At 27.5% G+C, this 17,335-nt stretch overlaps 1 protein-coding gene and 1 long non-coding RNA gene across 4 annotated transcripts in view; one reads left to right on the plus strand and one right to left on the minus strand.

The window, feature by feature from the left end:
- The window catches only part of LOC142331809 (uncharacterized), a 35,669-nt gene that overhangs the window by 14,968 nt on the left and 3,366 nt on the right, over positions 1–17,335 (minus strand). The window lies entirely within an intron of this gene.
- LOC142331807 (jmjC domain-containing histone demethylation protein 1-like) overlaps positions 11,822–17,335 on the plus strand; it is a 62,344-nt gene continuing 56,830 nt past the window's right edge. The window contains exon 1 of one of the 3 annotated variants that reach the window (XM_075377933.1): positions 11,822–11,939. The gene's annotated coding sequence lies outside the window, so the exon portion shown is untranslated. Of the gene's footprint in view, positions 11,940–14,631; positions 14,915–17,335 lie in introns of those variants that run through there. The other 2 variants (XM_075377931.1, XM_075377934.1) reach the window with 2 other exon arrangements.

Consider the following 17,335-nt stretch of genomic DNA (forward strand, 5'->3'; position numbering starts at 1 on the left):
GCAGTAAAACATTTGAGTGATGCAAACGTTTTAAAAAAGGCCGTATATCAGTGAGTGACGATCATGATCGAGGTAGTTTGGAGCCAGCTAGTCATTAAATACTTAAAAGCTGTTTAAAAATAATATTATTAATCTTTTTTTCTTTTATAGGGAATCCTAGAGACTTTTAAGAACATTAGAAAGAAAATAATGTAATCCTATCATTCAATTTTAAGAACTAATGTCCAGATTCAAGACTAACAAGGTCATCTTTAGTTTATTCTACAAATAGAATTGACAACCAAATCAGTTATAATCATCTTTCCAAATTTGATTACAATTTTTTATCAAGGGAAGACTTATTTTCTTTCTTTTTCCTGTTTAGTCTACTTTAGATATAAGAAGACACAAACCTATATTTATTGGAATGATAGATAAAAGTACAATGATTTATGCTTTTACTTAATTTAACTTTTTTTTTGATAATTTCACTGGTTTCTTACTCATTTTTAAAAAAAATTAAAATTAATTTTCTTATAACTGAATAAAATATCTGAATTACCAAACATTACCTAATGAGGCTAAATAATTTTGGTAATCACTTGGAATACATACTCTACTGTCTTGCCTAAAGTCCTGATTAATTTTTATGTTACAAATTTCTGATACACTATGTCTAAGTAACATGAGAGAAATATACAAGAGAAAAAATGTTTTGATAAATTTCTTATTCTCTTCGAGGCACATAAAACCCATAACACACAATACAGCTCACTATCCTCTCATTAATCAACAATGACCACAGCCAGAAATAAACAGGATTTTAATTTACTGGAAAGTATAAAATAATTTTAGGTGATATATTTTTAAGAAATATAAAATAACAAAAAAGTAACACTGATAACATTGTACATATGCAAATAGAAAATCAGTGTACTGAATCTTCATTTTTAGGCATTATGTGATTATAGAACCTTGATACTGTCCCTAGTTACAATTCTGTTGTTGGATTTTAATTAACAATACTCTTGGCTTGGTAATTTGTGGATGGAATAAGCTGCAATCAAGAAAGCTGCGTAAGACATATATAAAGACCTGCAATATTACATCAGTATATCAAATTTATTATAACAGTCAAAAGAATTTTTATCCTCACTAGTATTAATACCATATTATGATCTATAATCTTCATATATACTTTGAAGTTTGTTTTTTTAACTTTTCTGAAAATCAGCATGCCTTACAAAAGGAAAAATATTTTTTTGGATCCTGAATAACATTCTAAATTATATTTATTTATATACTAGTAGTTTGCAATAACTCGGGAAGTATAACAACAGTTGAAACCAGTGGTTTCTGCAGACAACCATAGTTACTCAACACTGAATGTGGTTTCTGTGTGCTACTGGCATTTATTAGTTAGTGGCTAATAATTATATCCATCTACTACATGACTTATAAAAAAGTTCAAAACAATTTTACTTCACAGCAACCTTCTTTAATGTCTCTTTTTTATTTATGTACAACCCCATGACTTTTGAATAGCCAACATGGCACTCCTGATTATGTATTTATTCTATTTAAAAAATAACAATTTTTTTCTATGTGTATGTAATGTCACAGTATATATGATATAAAAGTCCTCAAAAAAATTTCTTAATTAGGACAGTTAACGCAATGTATGTTACTATGTATATAGCTTGTAATTTTTTTAAACAATTATATTTTATTACAATATCTAAATCGGCATTTTCACTGTTAAACACATTTAATAAAATTTTTCAAAGCCTTTTACATGTTTAAAAAGGTTTTTTAAAATGTTATATTAATCATAAATAAAAACTAAATACACTAATGCAACAGAATTTTTTTGTTCAGACACTGGTTTTTTTAGTTATTTAGTTTTTTTAACAAAAAAATTCATAATACGTTTAAAAAAGTTACATCAAATTCTTCTGTAAAATAATCTTATTTTAAAACATTAATAATAGAATTTAAAAATAATGAATCAGAATATCACAAAAATTGTTATCTACTGGAAATAACTAATAAGTTTGATATAATTTTTTTTTTCAAAAACATAAAGTCATCTCAACAGTGTTTACGTAATATTATCAAATTGTTTTTAATAAACTATATTGTCTTTTTATATTTTTTGAATAAAATTTGAATGTCTAAGAAACATGTAAAGAAGTCAATACTATAATGCAGTCCAGCAAGAAAAAATCAATCAACCAGTTTGCAGCGAGTATCTTTGAATTAACAAGCAGTTTAGTAGCATTATATTAATGCTAATCAATATATAGCAATTAAATAAATATACAGGTTGTTTTAAATATTCCCCATATTAAAATAACAACAACAAGCAGTAATTACTGAATTTATTTTTTAAATAATCAAAACATTACTGTTGAATTGGCGAGTGTAAGTTATATTTGGTTAATTTTGTGATTCTGTGTGTGACAAATCATATGTATATTAATGTAACATTGGAGGCGATTAATCAAATTCACCAGTAATTATGCATAATAAAATTTACATAACATATATATAATGTGAACATTTTTTTAAACAGTTTTCCTTAGACCCTCATGAAAATAACTTCTCACTAATCCATATCAAAGGCAGTCCTTCAATGGATTGATTTTCACCATCCTTTATATTTCTTTCCTTCTTTCAGCAAGTGCCATTGGGGAGTTAATTACCTCAGTAGGATGTTATCATATTAGCACAATAGTATTAGTGGCTCTCCAAGAACTGTTTCCAACCCAAGGGTTGAAAAAAAAAACCGAATTAGTAGTGGAAGTACCTGTTGGGTACAGATAAGCCTCCTGTTCATCATAAATCTATCAATTAAATAACTGCACATCATTTTATATAAGATGATTGTACAATCTAGCAAATAAATCTACCTTTTTTCAGAATCATATGGAGTAACATACATAAAGACATGAATGGATATAAATACATACAACCTAAAGTTTTGAAGTTACAGCAAAAAAAAATGTATTACATATATAGAAGAAAATTACTATAACAAAATTAGAAATATTATCAAAGACACCCTAATACAAAATCAAGAACTAAATTCATGGGAGATCTCAGAAGCCGTTGAAATAGAATAAGGAGTAAGACAAGGAGACGGACTTTCACCATTACTATTTAACTGTGCATTGGAAAAAGTAATTAGAGAATGGTGAAATGAAGTAAAAGCTAAAGGGATAAGATTGGATCCCAAATATAAAATCATAATAGACTACTTAACATTTGTTGATGATATTGCTCTCCTTACAGAATCAATAGAGGAAGCATAAGAACAGTTAACAAAATTAGAACTACAAGCTCAAAAAACTGGATTACAAATATCTTATGTGAATACTAAATTTCTCACAAAATTTCAAAAGTCCAATACTTTAAATAACTAGGGGAATGGATCTCTGATAATCTAAATGAAGAACAAGCAATTAACACAAGAATTAAAAACATGAATTTAATCTTCCATCTAACTTAGGAAACCTACTATTGATAAGAAATCATTATCTTGGATTGTTAGAAAAAGACATTACCAAACTGTGATCCTTCCAGAAGCCTTATATGGACCATTAACACTTAACTATAAACTAACAGGGTTAGCTGAAAGATTGGACAAGTTAGAAAGAAAAATTGCTAGAAAGATATATCCCAGTTAGAAAGATACAAACCAGTCCTAGGATTGGTTTATCAACAAATTTTTATGCCATAGAATATATATCCTATTCACGTCTCTTGCCGTTTCTTTAATAAGCTTTGTAAACATGGCACCTTATCAATCCTTCGCAAAACGTCTTCAAAATTTTAAATGCATACATGCATTTAAATTTCATTCATTCATTTATATTTGTTGAACATTTATAACAGAACTTTCCAGAGCTTCGTCCCAGCAAAAATAAATAAAATTATAAATCAAAAAGGATTTAATTAGTGGCGTCATTACATTGATAAATAGTTCTTTCAAATGGTCATGATGGGCTTTGGTTATTAAAGTTCAATTAATGATGGACAACATCTCAGGAATGAACAGTTAAGGAATGAATCAACTTCACTAATGTGATTTACCTTTCAGTTACGTAAAAGAGAATATCATAAACAAAATAAGCTAAAAATTCTATAATTTCAGTAAAAAAAGATTTATTGGTAATTACAAAGTAAAGTAGATTTCACGGGAAAAATCAACAAAACTTAAACAGAAATTTAAAAATGAGTTCAATATTTTATTTTCAAAAGTTGGACCGATGTAAAATTTTATTTATAAAAGCAAACTCAGCACATTTATAATATTTATGCACTGTTAATAATAGCAGTTTTATTATTTCTTTAACTATTTTAAGTGATCAGTTGATGTTTTATCATTTACAATAATTATTTTCTAGGATAGAATTTCATTATACCAAATTTTGAAATACTTACATTTACAATATTAAAATTTAGTTTGGTTTTAATGTGTTTTTGTTTAATTTCGTAATATTAATTAAAAATACAATTTGCTCATTATAGACTTTTACAATAAATTAATGTGGCTTGGTCATTATTGGTCAGTTAAATGGAAGCCTACTGTAATTTTGTTTATCACATATATTAGTTTTAAATTAAAAAGGTTTATTTTATTTGTTATCATGTGCTTTATCAACTTGATTAAGATCGCATCAATAACAGAACATATTCTACAGTCTATATTATTGAATCAATTATCACTGTTTCAATTAATTCAGAATATTAGAATTCTAGTATTTTTATTAGGATGATTTATAGAATATGTATAGAGCTGTCCATTAATTATGTAAACAGGCTTAACCAAATCTTACATTGGGAATGAATAATACTCTTAAGTAAAATTGCTGGAAGAAATCTATAAATATCCAACTTTTAGTAGGTAAAAATATAATAAAATTGTGTATATGTGTGTAACATTTATAAACAAATAATCTTGCAAGTTCATGCGTGTATTTACATCAAATTAGATGTAAATTCATTTTTAAATTTTTTTCTTTTGTTAACCTTATGAACAATTGAAAAAATTACTACATTTAAGTTTTGTTAAACTTTTTTGTCAATCTTAATGATGAAAATTGTTTTGAAACTGTAAACTTCTGATATTAAAAACCAAACCAAATATTATAAACATGTTCTTAATAACTTCAAAATATTTTCAGTTCCCTTGAGACCATCCTTGGTTTCATCTGATGTTATTGCAGTTTTTTTTTAAATTTAATTAATTTTTTTTAAGTAGCAAACAAATTTAAGGTGTAAATGAATAAATTTTGGATTTCATTCTTAACTGTTCATTTAATACTAACATATATATATATATATATATATATATATATATATATATATATATATATATATATATATATATATATATATATTGTAAAGAGATGATTGTAAGAGCAACTGAAAATATTTCAATCATTAAAAAATGAATAAAAGATATATTTTTATTCCCAAAATATCTCTGATATGATTCAACAATTTAATGGTTTATAATAAAAAAATAAAATAAAATAAATAAATAACTGAACATCTTTAAAAAATTAAATGGTTTATAAAAAAAAAAAAAAATTGGTAAAGAATTTGCTGTAAACCTCTCTTGGTTGTAGGGAGTCTAAAACCATAATGTTATACTTATGTAATTATAAATAGATAGCCTGCATGAATTATTTTTAAAATAATAAAAAACATTTAAGTATATGCAAGTGTAAAATATTTAAATTACAAATGTCATAAGTGTTAGTATAAGTAGTGTTTTTTATTTATATTTAAAAAAGAGAGAAAATCTTGTAATTTTAAAGAGAAATGATTCTGCTAATGATGCTTCTAAAAAATTAAATAAAAAACAATTCCCTGTTATTATAATACTTTTTTTTTTATAACTTTAACAAATAATATAAAATAAAATGATAAAGGCACTTTAAATTTAACAAAGGTTACTTTACAATTAAATTATACTTATTAAACTATAAAAATTATATTTTATTATCCTAATTACCTAATAATAGTAGTAATGATAAATTACCTACACTATCATAATAATACATTATACAATTAATTTTATGTACACGTTAAAATATACCATGCAATGCACAATATTATTAATTTATAAATTAAAAAAAAAGTAATTCAACTAACATATATTACATAAATTTTAGGATACATATATATATGTATACATATAATTATTAAAATACTTTGGTTTTTTAAAAAATATTATTCTTGCCCTCATATCTAAAATTACTGAAAGTATTATAAAGCAATAAAAGTTATACTGACAAACTTATTTTATCTATGTTAATATCATCAAAATCAAAATAAAATTATTCATGCTCAGTAATTAAAATAATACTATCTCAAAGATAATATAAAGTACAATATTATTTAATTTATAATTATTATTACTAATTATTATTATCAGAGAAGTCAAAATCAGCAATAGTTGGTATAAATAAATTAGGCCTGTTTATTGAATTAAGTTTTGTAATACATATGTTTTAAATAATAATCCATAATAATATAATTTATTAGAATATAAGTTTTCTGAAGCCGTACAAAAAGTCACTGATTAATATTTAAGAAATTATTTATATTATTTTCTTAATAATATAACATGGAAATTACACGTTAACTGCCTGTCTTAATGAATATAAAAATAAATAACATTTAATTAATAATTGTAATAAAAATGATTCATTCATAGAACTGGATAAACAGAAAGAAGGATAGAAAACAATTCTAGTAACAAAAAATACATATAATTATATTAACAAAAAATTAATAAAATACATTTTTTTTTCTTTTAATAATACAATTCCATTAATTAAGTCATTAATTTCTACGAATATTTAAACAACTACAAAAAAAATAATATGGCATACGAATAAGGATCTTACAATTCTTCAATCTATATTTTTTTAAATTATCTAAGAATTTATATTAACTTATGATTTTACTTAAAAAAAAAACTATTCATAAAATGAGCTATTAAAAAATAATAGTTACTAATTAGATAAACCTGAATTTTCTGCATCTACTTTTAATGTGAACTTAAATTAATGTTTTAAAAGTTATTTTTTATTGTATTATATTTTTATCAGCATCATTACTCATTAATTTAATTAATATTCTTATGTTAATATAAACGATAACAATTTTTTTTTCTTTAGTAATCCTGCTCTGATCCAAGGTTTTACAAATTCTTGATCTTTGAAGTCAAATGTTGAAGCAGTTCCTTTTTGTCATCCATAAAGTAGCAGATCTACCATATCTGAGATTATCTATATAATACATAAATAAGGTATGAACTGAGTAATGCTAACCTTATTTACTTAACTGTTTAATAAATCAACATGAAATCTTCAGAAGAAAAAAGGTCTGTCTGAGCATGTATTCTTTCACCCCCAATACACCTATCCAGAACTTTCAAGGCTTTGACTAATATTTATAATTATTTTAATCATCATTTGGGGTCGTTATATCTTGCTTTTTTGGTTGGTGGGGGGGGGAGATTGTTATATCTTGCATTAAAAGTCATTTAATGACCTTGGAATTTAAATTTCTTTTAAAACTGAAAAATATTTTTTAACAAAAAATCTTATTCTTGTTAGAAGAATATTGATTTCATAAACATTATTCTGTCTTGGCCAGCAAATCTACAATCGCACACCTTTTAACTTAAAATGATGTTTTTAGATTTTTCTTCAGTGTACAACATATATAGAAAATACTAAAATTGTTTATAATAAAAAAAAAGATAACAAAAAAGAATATCAAGGGTTTTAAAACAGATGTGTAAACAAAATTAATTTATTTGAAATGTAACTCCATCTTTATACCTACTCATTCTGGCAAGAAGTAAGTGATATTTAACACAATTTACACATAATAAATTAATCGCTTCAATATATCTATCAACTGTGAGGGCAATCTTAAAAGAAAACCATTCAGCATTTTTGCTGATAGAGGTAAGCAAACCTGTGGAACAGGTTCACTGGTTTGTTGATTTTTTTGCTATGCCATTGTATAGCTGTTTATATATGAGTCTTAAAATTAATAAGAAAGTTGACATTTCTGCTGATTGTGAAATCTAAGTAGCAATTGTTTTGGACTGGCTAAAATTCAAGTGCAATTGGTTATTGTGTATGATTTTAACCTAATTATCAAAAGAAATATGTAAAAAAGGTTTTAAAATATTCTGGGGCAGTAGAGTGAATGGAAATGATTTTCAAGAAACCTTGATTGTAATTGTAGCTTGAAAATGAACGTAGATAATAAATTTGTCTCAGTCACCATTTTGCAGAATGGAAAATTGATTTTACTATACGTTTCCAAAGAGTAATTCTTGATAAAATTATTCAACAAAAATTCTATGGATTATATACTGTTACGTTATCTGAAGTCCTCATTTGCTATGCAGAAAGTAATGAATTTCTGTATTGGGTAGTTATCAGAGATGAAACAAGCTGTTTGTATAGTACTCTATAAACAAAATGCTGTGGAGGGTTATCACCCTCATTTAAAAAAAAGAAAGAATTTGCAATCTTCAGTCGATTAACTTTTATTATAAGGAACAACAATTACAAGCCTATTGTGAAACAGTTCAGAAGTTGCACTGTGCTATCCAAAATCAAATCAGTCAATTATTGTATTCTGGATGAACCTCTGAGCAACTCCTGTTTTTTCAAATCATTGACATTTTTGGGAGACAAATTACTAATGATTGATGTAATGAAAGAGTGGTTGAATTGAATGGTGGGAATGAGAATGAAAAGAGCACTGAAGCTAATTATTAAAATAAATGCATCAATGATGGCAGCATACTTTACTGTAGACTATAAGATACATTGTTTTGATACGAAAATGTTTTTAACAGTATTAGTTTGCTAATTAATGATTTATATAAAATTAAACAGTCTACTTAGTAAATAGTAATTATATTTCAAGTGAATGAAAACTAATTGAAGCCCAATGTAATCTTTTCAAATTATTTTCTAAAAGAAGCAAGTAAATACAGAGGGGTAAAAAAAAGTACTCATTATTTGTAATTAAATAATATCTAAACAAAAAGACTTAAACTCTCTAATGTGTGTAGTGTAAGGCATTAAATTTATCATGGTAGGCGGAGCTGGCAACTTATGCTGTGCATGCACAGGTGGTTGGTCATGGAATGAGCCAGTCATATTAGCCAGTGCAGCAGAAGACAGTCAAGTAGCAGTAATCGCTGAGGTTCATTTATCATTTGTTGAATGCAAGGCTGTACTGAAGTGGTACGTGAAGTACAAGAACATTCATGAGGTACAACAGCAGTGGCATGGGAGTTTGGAACACCGCCACCAACCCATCGAACAATTGCCTGCATTCATGATAAATTCAAAGCCAACGGAACTGTTAAAGATGTGCACAAGGAAAGATCACTGCAAAAATCAGTGAACCAGGGTGAGGTGAGCCGGTCAAGTGTCAGATGCATTCTGAAGAGTGCAAAAGGAAACATTCCAAGACTGCTACATGCGATGAATAAGGATGAACCAGATCAAAGGACCGAATACTGTGAATGGTTTCAGCACACTGTTGTTGAGGATGAGAAATTTGTAGGGAAGTTTGTGTGGACTGACAAGGTGAAATTCAAACTTAACGGTACTGTGAATTGCCACAATAGTGTCTAGTAGGCTCTAGTGTGGTGTGGTCTATCAGCGCGTGGTTTGACTGTTCCCTTCTTCTTCGAGGGTACCATAACTGGTGATAGTATCTTGATATACTTCAGACAAGGATTTTGCCTGCCATCCAAAACCTGTATGGTGATGAACCTTTTTATATGCAACAAAGACGGAGTCCCGCCTTACTACCATTGAGATGTCAGGTTGTACCTTGATAAAACTCTACCCGGACGGTGGGTGGGTCGAAGAGGTGCTGTTGAGTAACCACTTTGGTCTCCTGATTTGACTTCTTTGGACTTCTACCTCTAGGGGAATCAAGAATGATGTGTATCGAGAAAAACCAGCAACAATCAATGAGCTACGTGAAAAAATTATAGTCATGTGCTGCCGTAACCCCTAGATACACTAAAAGCCGTAGTTCAGTGTGCACTTTGGCACCATGGGCATTGTTTAGAAGGGCCATTTCGAACACATACCATAACCTTCACTAAGTGCCAAAAATCTTTTTTTTCACATCAAGTCAAATTTGTCACAAGATATGGACTAGCAAATAGCGAGTACATTTTTTTGGACCCCTCTTATAAAGCATTATAGATGATTAATACTGTCCTCAAACACTAATAAATTATTAAAATTAAGTTATCTGTATTTTTATTTAAAATTACTATTTAATTGTAAAAGAACATCAAAAAAAGATCTCCTTTAACAGCAACTATACTCAAATATCTACCATATATTACGAAAAGAACTACAAGGTGGAAAGCAAACTTTTTTTAAATATAACAGTAAAATAAAATATTAATTTTTCTTCTATGTAACAAACAAAAATTAGTAACCTAGAATTATTACATTACAGCATCCTTGAAGTAACATATTTTGGAAGTAAAATGAATATTAATGCTAAAAAAAAAACAACAAAACTTTAAAATGTATACAATACTAAAAACAATCTTAAAACTACATTACATAATTAAAAGTAAAAAAAAATTTTGGAATTTGATTAAAATTAACAAACTACTTTTATATAAATATAGTTAGGATTTTTTTTTTGTAATTCTATACCTTTTTTAATTAGAAATAATAAGTTTCTCATTATAGATAATAAATGATTGTATTCAAATACAGAATAATCTACTACAAATAGTAAAATAAGAAAGATTATTATTAAAAATTAACAAAAACCTAATTATGGAAAAATCCCATACTGCACTAAATCTTAGTAGATTACACAAACACATTTGTTGAAACAGTATTTTTTAATGTGACATGAGGAGGTATGAAATATTATTTTTTTATTGAAATTCTTAAACTGGAAATAGTTATAACAACTTCCAATAAAATTTTTTTCCAAATTAGTAGCCAATGACTGCAAAATAAAAATTACATTATCATTATATAAATACATAATTGCAAAAGAATATGGCATTTTAATACATGTGCAATGAAATATTCAAGTGTCAAAAAAATCTGTTTTTATAAAACATGAGATCTGTCAAGTACAGCAAAATCTCCACAAAATGGAATCTCCTTAAAACATACGGTTTCCCAAGTTCCAATTTATTTTAATAGAAATTAATCTCTTAAAGGCAGAAAACTCTGTTAATACAAAAATTAAGAAACATGGAATTTACTTTTAATTTCACATATTAAGTTTATTCTATAAAGAGGAAAGAAAATAAAAGAATGGAATAGTCCGTAACAAAATAAAGTGATTAAAAAATAGATTGTACACAAACCATAATAAATGTAATAGATGACTAATTGTTGTTTAGTACAAGATACGCTGATATATTTATGGATCCAACTTCTGGCCAATAAAGTACGGTAGCAAGCGACAGCTTATGTAAACAATCAATTTTTTTTTTTACTATGCTCTTGTGACTGAAACTATTATGACATTTATAAAAAAATTCTTGATAATGATAACCAATTATTTCTTAGAATTTCTACTTAATTGAAAATAATTTTATTCAGTGCCATGAACACTGTAAATGGAAGCAGTAATAGTTTCTATTTTGTTGTGAACATTTATCATTGTTCTGGTTTTTCTTTTTAGTTGTTTGTATTTAGTTTAAATACAGTACTTTATATTTTAAAAAAATTTATAAAATTATTTTATTTTAGAATCGGTGTTAGTTCATGTTATGTTTTAGGATGGTGTATTTCTTATTTTTTTAGTGTAACTTTCAAGGAAAATATAATATACTTGAAGATAGAAATAAGTGTTTTACATTTGTGAAATATCTGTGTATTGAAACAGTTCTCACTATCACTTTGGTACGTCAAAATTTATACAGTAAACAATTTAATACGTATTCTTAAAAATAACCTGTTTCAGTTTTTAAAAACTAACAAATAATGTAATCTATACACAGTTAATAAGTTTTTGGAATATTCCAAACATATATTATTATCTAACTTCATTTTATATTGGTATAATTTATTCCACAAATCCTTAGTATAAATTAGCTTGAGTTTTAATGAAACTTTCTTACTCTGTACTGTCAAGATTCTATTTTAGGGAGGTTTTACTGTACCTTTATTGTTGAATATGATCTCTAAAATAAGCTTGCTTACATTTATTTACTAAAGTCAAGTTACTTTACCAACTGATTTATTGAAGCAGGTATGTACATAAATAACATACATAATAAAACAGTATGTAGTAAAAACAGATTTACATTAAAAAATATCAATGTATATTAAAACAAGCTGGCCAATAAACAAATTATTTCATTCCAAATAACATTTAAAAGGCTTTTAGAAAAAAAAAATCAGTGCACAATAGATACCACTGATTATACATTTCACATCCATACATAATATCAAGGTAAATGCAATGAGATGATTTAGATAATATAAATACAATGACTGATTAAACTGAAAGATAAATTAATATATGTATATTTTTATAATTTATGACCCTACTCTGCTTTCTGTTTAAGTACTAAACGCATGATTCTGAGATGTGGTATGGAGTAACCTATATTTTATAAAGCTAATGTCATTTCAGGTAATGTAAAACTTGTTAGTTATTTTGGTTAAATATTTTTATTTAACAAAATTTGTTGTAGACTGACTAGTTTTCTAAAGAAACACCAAATTTTATCTTTTAAACAGGAGTCTGTTAAACACCTTATAGTTCAGTTGAATATGGATACTAAATCATACCACATAATTCTGGGGATAAGCAAGGTTGTTTCTATAGAACTCTTGTTCTATTCCAAATGTTTTTCTCTTAATTTCTGGAGAAAAATCAATTTTGGTGGAAGAATTATTCATCAGTAATGTGCAGCTTTATTATTTTTAAATACACCATTTTAATAGTAATGAGTTTATTAATGTTAAACTAATTATAAAATCAATACAGTTCTTATAAAATAAAAATAAAATATACAATTATGACCATATATATATGTTCATTGAATGTTCATATGAATATATGTTCATTGGATGGGTCAAATAGCTTTATAAAGTAAAAAATAAAACCATTTAATCCTACATGTTATTAACAATAAATAATCATTATTTTTCAAAACACAATTAAGTATTATTATGTTATAATATATATCTGTATATAATACAGGCAATTTAACATATCCCAGTTCTACCCAATCACATAATTTATTAATAAATATTGATTTTCTAAACAAACTCACTTTAATTCCTACAAAGATTGCACATACTGCTACAAAGTGAAATAAATCATCTATTTAGAGGGCCCAAGACTCGCATGGAATAATTGTTTTTAACAGCAATAACGTCTGTGTTTTGAGAACTACAGGAGAATGAATGTTAACTGACAAAATGGAATCTTGGAAATGCTGTGTGGTGGTTACTTGCAAAAAATCTTAACTAATACACATTGTTTTACATAACTAACAATTATAATTCAGATACTAAAATTCAGAAAATATACAGAAACTTGAAAATAGATTTCAAAGATAATTGTTTAGAATTGTCAGAATAATGAAAGGTTTGTGCGAGTTGTAATGAAGTTAAGGGGAGAGTTTAAAATTATTTTCAAACAGGTGGAATCCATCCTTTTCGCTACACCTACCTCAACATAAAAATCTTAAATGGCAATAGTTACATTTAATTGCATTAATTGATAACCCCAAAAAAATAATGAACTTTGGTGAAAAGGAAATTAAAATCTGCCCAACCATTTGCTTGGAAACTAGAAAACAATTAGCGGTAGAATGTTGAAATTTTTGATTTACAACTGTTGTAACATCTAGTTGTTCACCTCAACTTTTGATTGCAAACAACTAAATCAAACGTGTCAAAAAAAAGGCCAAAATCCTAAACATTTGGATTTTGACCGTTTTCTAAAAAAAAACCCTCATTGAGAGCTTTTCAACGATACATAATGGTACTTGTTTTCATCGGTTCCAGAGTTATAGCCAAATAAAGTTTTAATTAATAAAATATTTGGAACTTACAAGCGAAAGGCACATCGGTTCGAATCCGACTTCATGTTCATATATCTATTTTTTCCTAATTTAAATATATTGATTTATTAATAATTATTAACCTCAGATTGTAGAAGATTTACAAAAAATAACAGTTGAATAATAACAATAAAAAACAATAATATGAAAAAATCAGAAGTTATTAGTGGAATAAAATTTTGTATACTTTCCGGTTTTAATTCAAACATTTTTGTGGAGATTAATAATTAATTATTAATAAATCAATACAAGGCTATATTTTAAATGAAATATTTATATAATAAAGAGATAATTCAGTTTTCATAGTTTAGATTTCAAATTCTAAATCTAGAAAGATTGTAGTCGCAAACATGAATAAAACTAGAATTGATAATAAAAATGGGCTTAATTCAAAAGAAATAATGAATAAGCTTTAGTTTTTATCAAATTATTTTATTTACCGGTCTCTAAATAAAGTAGACACTAGTTTTTTTTGGCAGCCAAAGTGACAACACTGCAAAGTTACATGAACAGCTGATTTATATTAGGTATTAATATTTTTGACTATTGTTCTCACATGAGACGTAAACAAACTTTTCGTGAAATGAGTTTTTGTGCGTTACAAAAATGAGTGATACTATAATTATGAGCAACGTTGTGCAATTACGTTTTGTTTTAAACTCGGTGAGACTGCGGCTGAAACTTTTTCAAAATTAAAACGGGCGTATGGAAATGATGCTCTGTCTCAAGCTCAAGTTTTTAAGTGGTTTAAAGCATTTTCAAACTATTACACATATTTGTATGTATAATCACCTACACGTACGTATAATCTCCTCCATTGTTGAAGAATTTAACACATATATAGCGATCTATTAACTATACCGATCATTTTACATATTCTTCATATAACATTCATAAAATATGTATTTAACATTAGTTATAAGAGGGTATTCATAAAATATGTATTTAACATTAGTTATAAGAGGGTATTCATAAAATATGTATTTAACATTAGTTATAAGAGGGGTAGCTTACCTTAGTTATGTTCAGTTAGGTTATGTTGATACAAGGTGTGGCATTTGCACCCCATCTTGTGGTGAACGCGTCTTCCCATATCAACTGATTTGGAAGTCGAGAGTTCCAGCGTTCAAATCCAAGTAAAGTCAGATTAGAATACTAGATCGTGGATACCGGTGTTCTTTGGTGGCTGGGTTTCAATTAACCACACATCTCAGGAATGGTCGAACTGAGACTGTACAAGACTACACTTCATTTGCACTTATACATATCATCCTTTGAAGTATTATCTGGACGGTAATTACCGGAGGCTAAACAGGAAAAAGAAAGGCATGGCATTTTCACACACACAGTCATTTGACTGGTTTGATGCAGCTCTCCAAGATTCCCTATCTAGTGCTAGTCGTTTCATTTCAGTATACCCTCTACATCCTACATCCCCAAAAATTTGTTTTACATACTCCAAACGTGGCCTGCCTACACAATTTTTCCCTTCTACCTGTCCTTCCAATATTAAAGCGACTATTCCAGGATGCCTTAGTATGTGGCCTATAAGTCTGTTTCTTCTTTTAACTATATTTTTCCAAATGCTAGTTTCTTCATCTATTTGCCGCAATACCTCTTCATTTGTCACTTTATCCACCCATCTGATTTTTAACATTCTCCTATAGCACCACATTTCAAAAGCTTCTAATCTATTCTTCTCAGATACTCCGATTGTCCAAGTTTCACTTCCATATAAAGCAACACTCCAAACATACACTTTCAAAAATCTTTTCCTGACATTTAAATTCATTTTTGATGTAAACAAATTATATTTCTTACTGAAGGCTCGTTTAGCTTGTGCTATTCGGCATTTTATATCGCTCCTGCTTCGTCCATCTTTAGTAATTTTACTTCCCAAATAACAAAATTCTTCTACCTCCATAATCTTTTCTCCTCCTATTTTCACATTCAGTGGTCCATCTTTATTATTTCTACTACATTTCATTACCTTTGTTTTGTTCTTGTTTATTTTCATGTGATAGTTTTTACGTAGGACTTCATCTATGCCGTTCATTGTTTCTTCTAAATCCTTTTTACTCTCGGCTAGAATTACTATATCATCAGCAAATCGTAGCATCTTTATCTTTTCACCTTGTACTGTTACTCCGAATCTAAATTGTTCTTTAACATCATTAACTGCTAGTTCCATGTAAAGATTAAAAAGTAACGGCGATAGGGAACATCCTTGTCGGACTCCCTTTCTTATTAGGGCTTCTTTCTTGTGTTCTTCAATTGTTATTGTTGCTGTTTGGTTCCTGTACATGTTAGCAATTGTTCTTCTATCTCTGTATTTGAACCCTAATTTTTTTAAAATGCTGAACATTTTATTCCAGTCTACCTTATCGAAAGCCTTTTCTAGGTCTATAAACGCCAAGTATGTTGGTTTGTTTTTCTTTAATCTTCCTTCTACTATTAATCTGAGGCCTAAAATTGCTTCCCTTGTCCCTATACTTTTCCTGAAACCAAATTGGTCTTCTCCTAACACTTCTTCCACTCTCCTCTCAATTCTTCTGTATAAAATTCTAGTTAAGATTTTTGATGCATGACTAGTTAAAGTAATTGTTCTGTATTCTTCACATTTATCTGCCCCTGCTTTCTTTGGTATCATAACTATAACACTTTTTTTGAAGTCTGATGGAAATTCCCCATTTTCATAAATATTACACACCAGTTTGTATAATCTATCAATCGCTTCCTCACCTGCACTGCGCAGTAATTCTACAGGTATTCCGTCTATTCCAGGAGCCTTAAATTAAAATCTTTAAAAGAGCCTCTGCCATTTAAATCTTTTAATGCTCTCTTAAATTCAGATCTCAGTATTGTTTCTCCCATTTCATCCTCCTCAACTTCCTCTTCTTCCTCTATAACACCATTTTCTAATTCATTTCCTCCGTATAACTCTTCAATATATTCCACCCATCTATCGACTTTACCTTTCGTATTATATATTGGTGTACCATCTTTGTTTAACACATTATTACATTTTAATTTATGTACCCCAAAATTTTCCTTAACTTTCCTGTATGCTCCGTCTATTTTACTAATGTTCATTTCTCTTTCCACTTCTGAACACTTTTCTTTAATCCACTCTTCTTTCACCAGTTTGCACTTCCTGTTTATAGCATTTCTTAATTGCCGATAGTTCCTTTTACTTTCTTCATCACTAGCATTCTTATA

Source organism: Lycorma delicatula, chromosome 10, assembly GCF_047948215.1.
Source record: "Lycorma delicatula isolate Av1 chromosome 10, ASM4794821v1, whole genome shotgun sequence".
Classification (NCBI taxonomy): domain Eukaryota; kingdom Metazoa; phylum Arthropoda; class Insecta; order Hemiptera; family Fulgoridae; genus Lycorma; species Lycorma delicatula.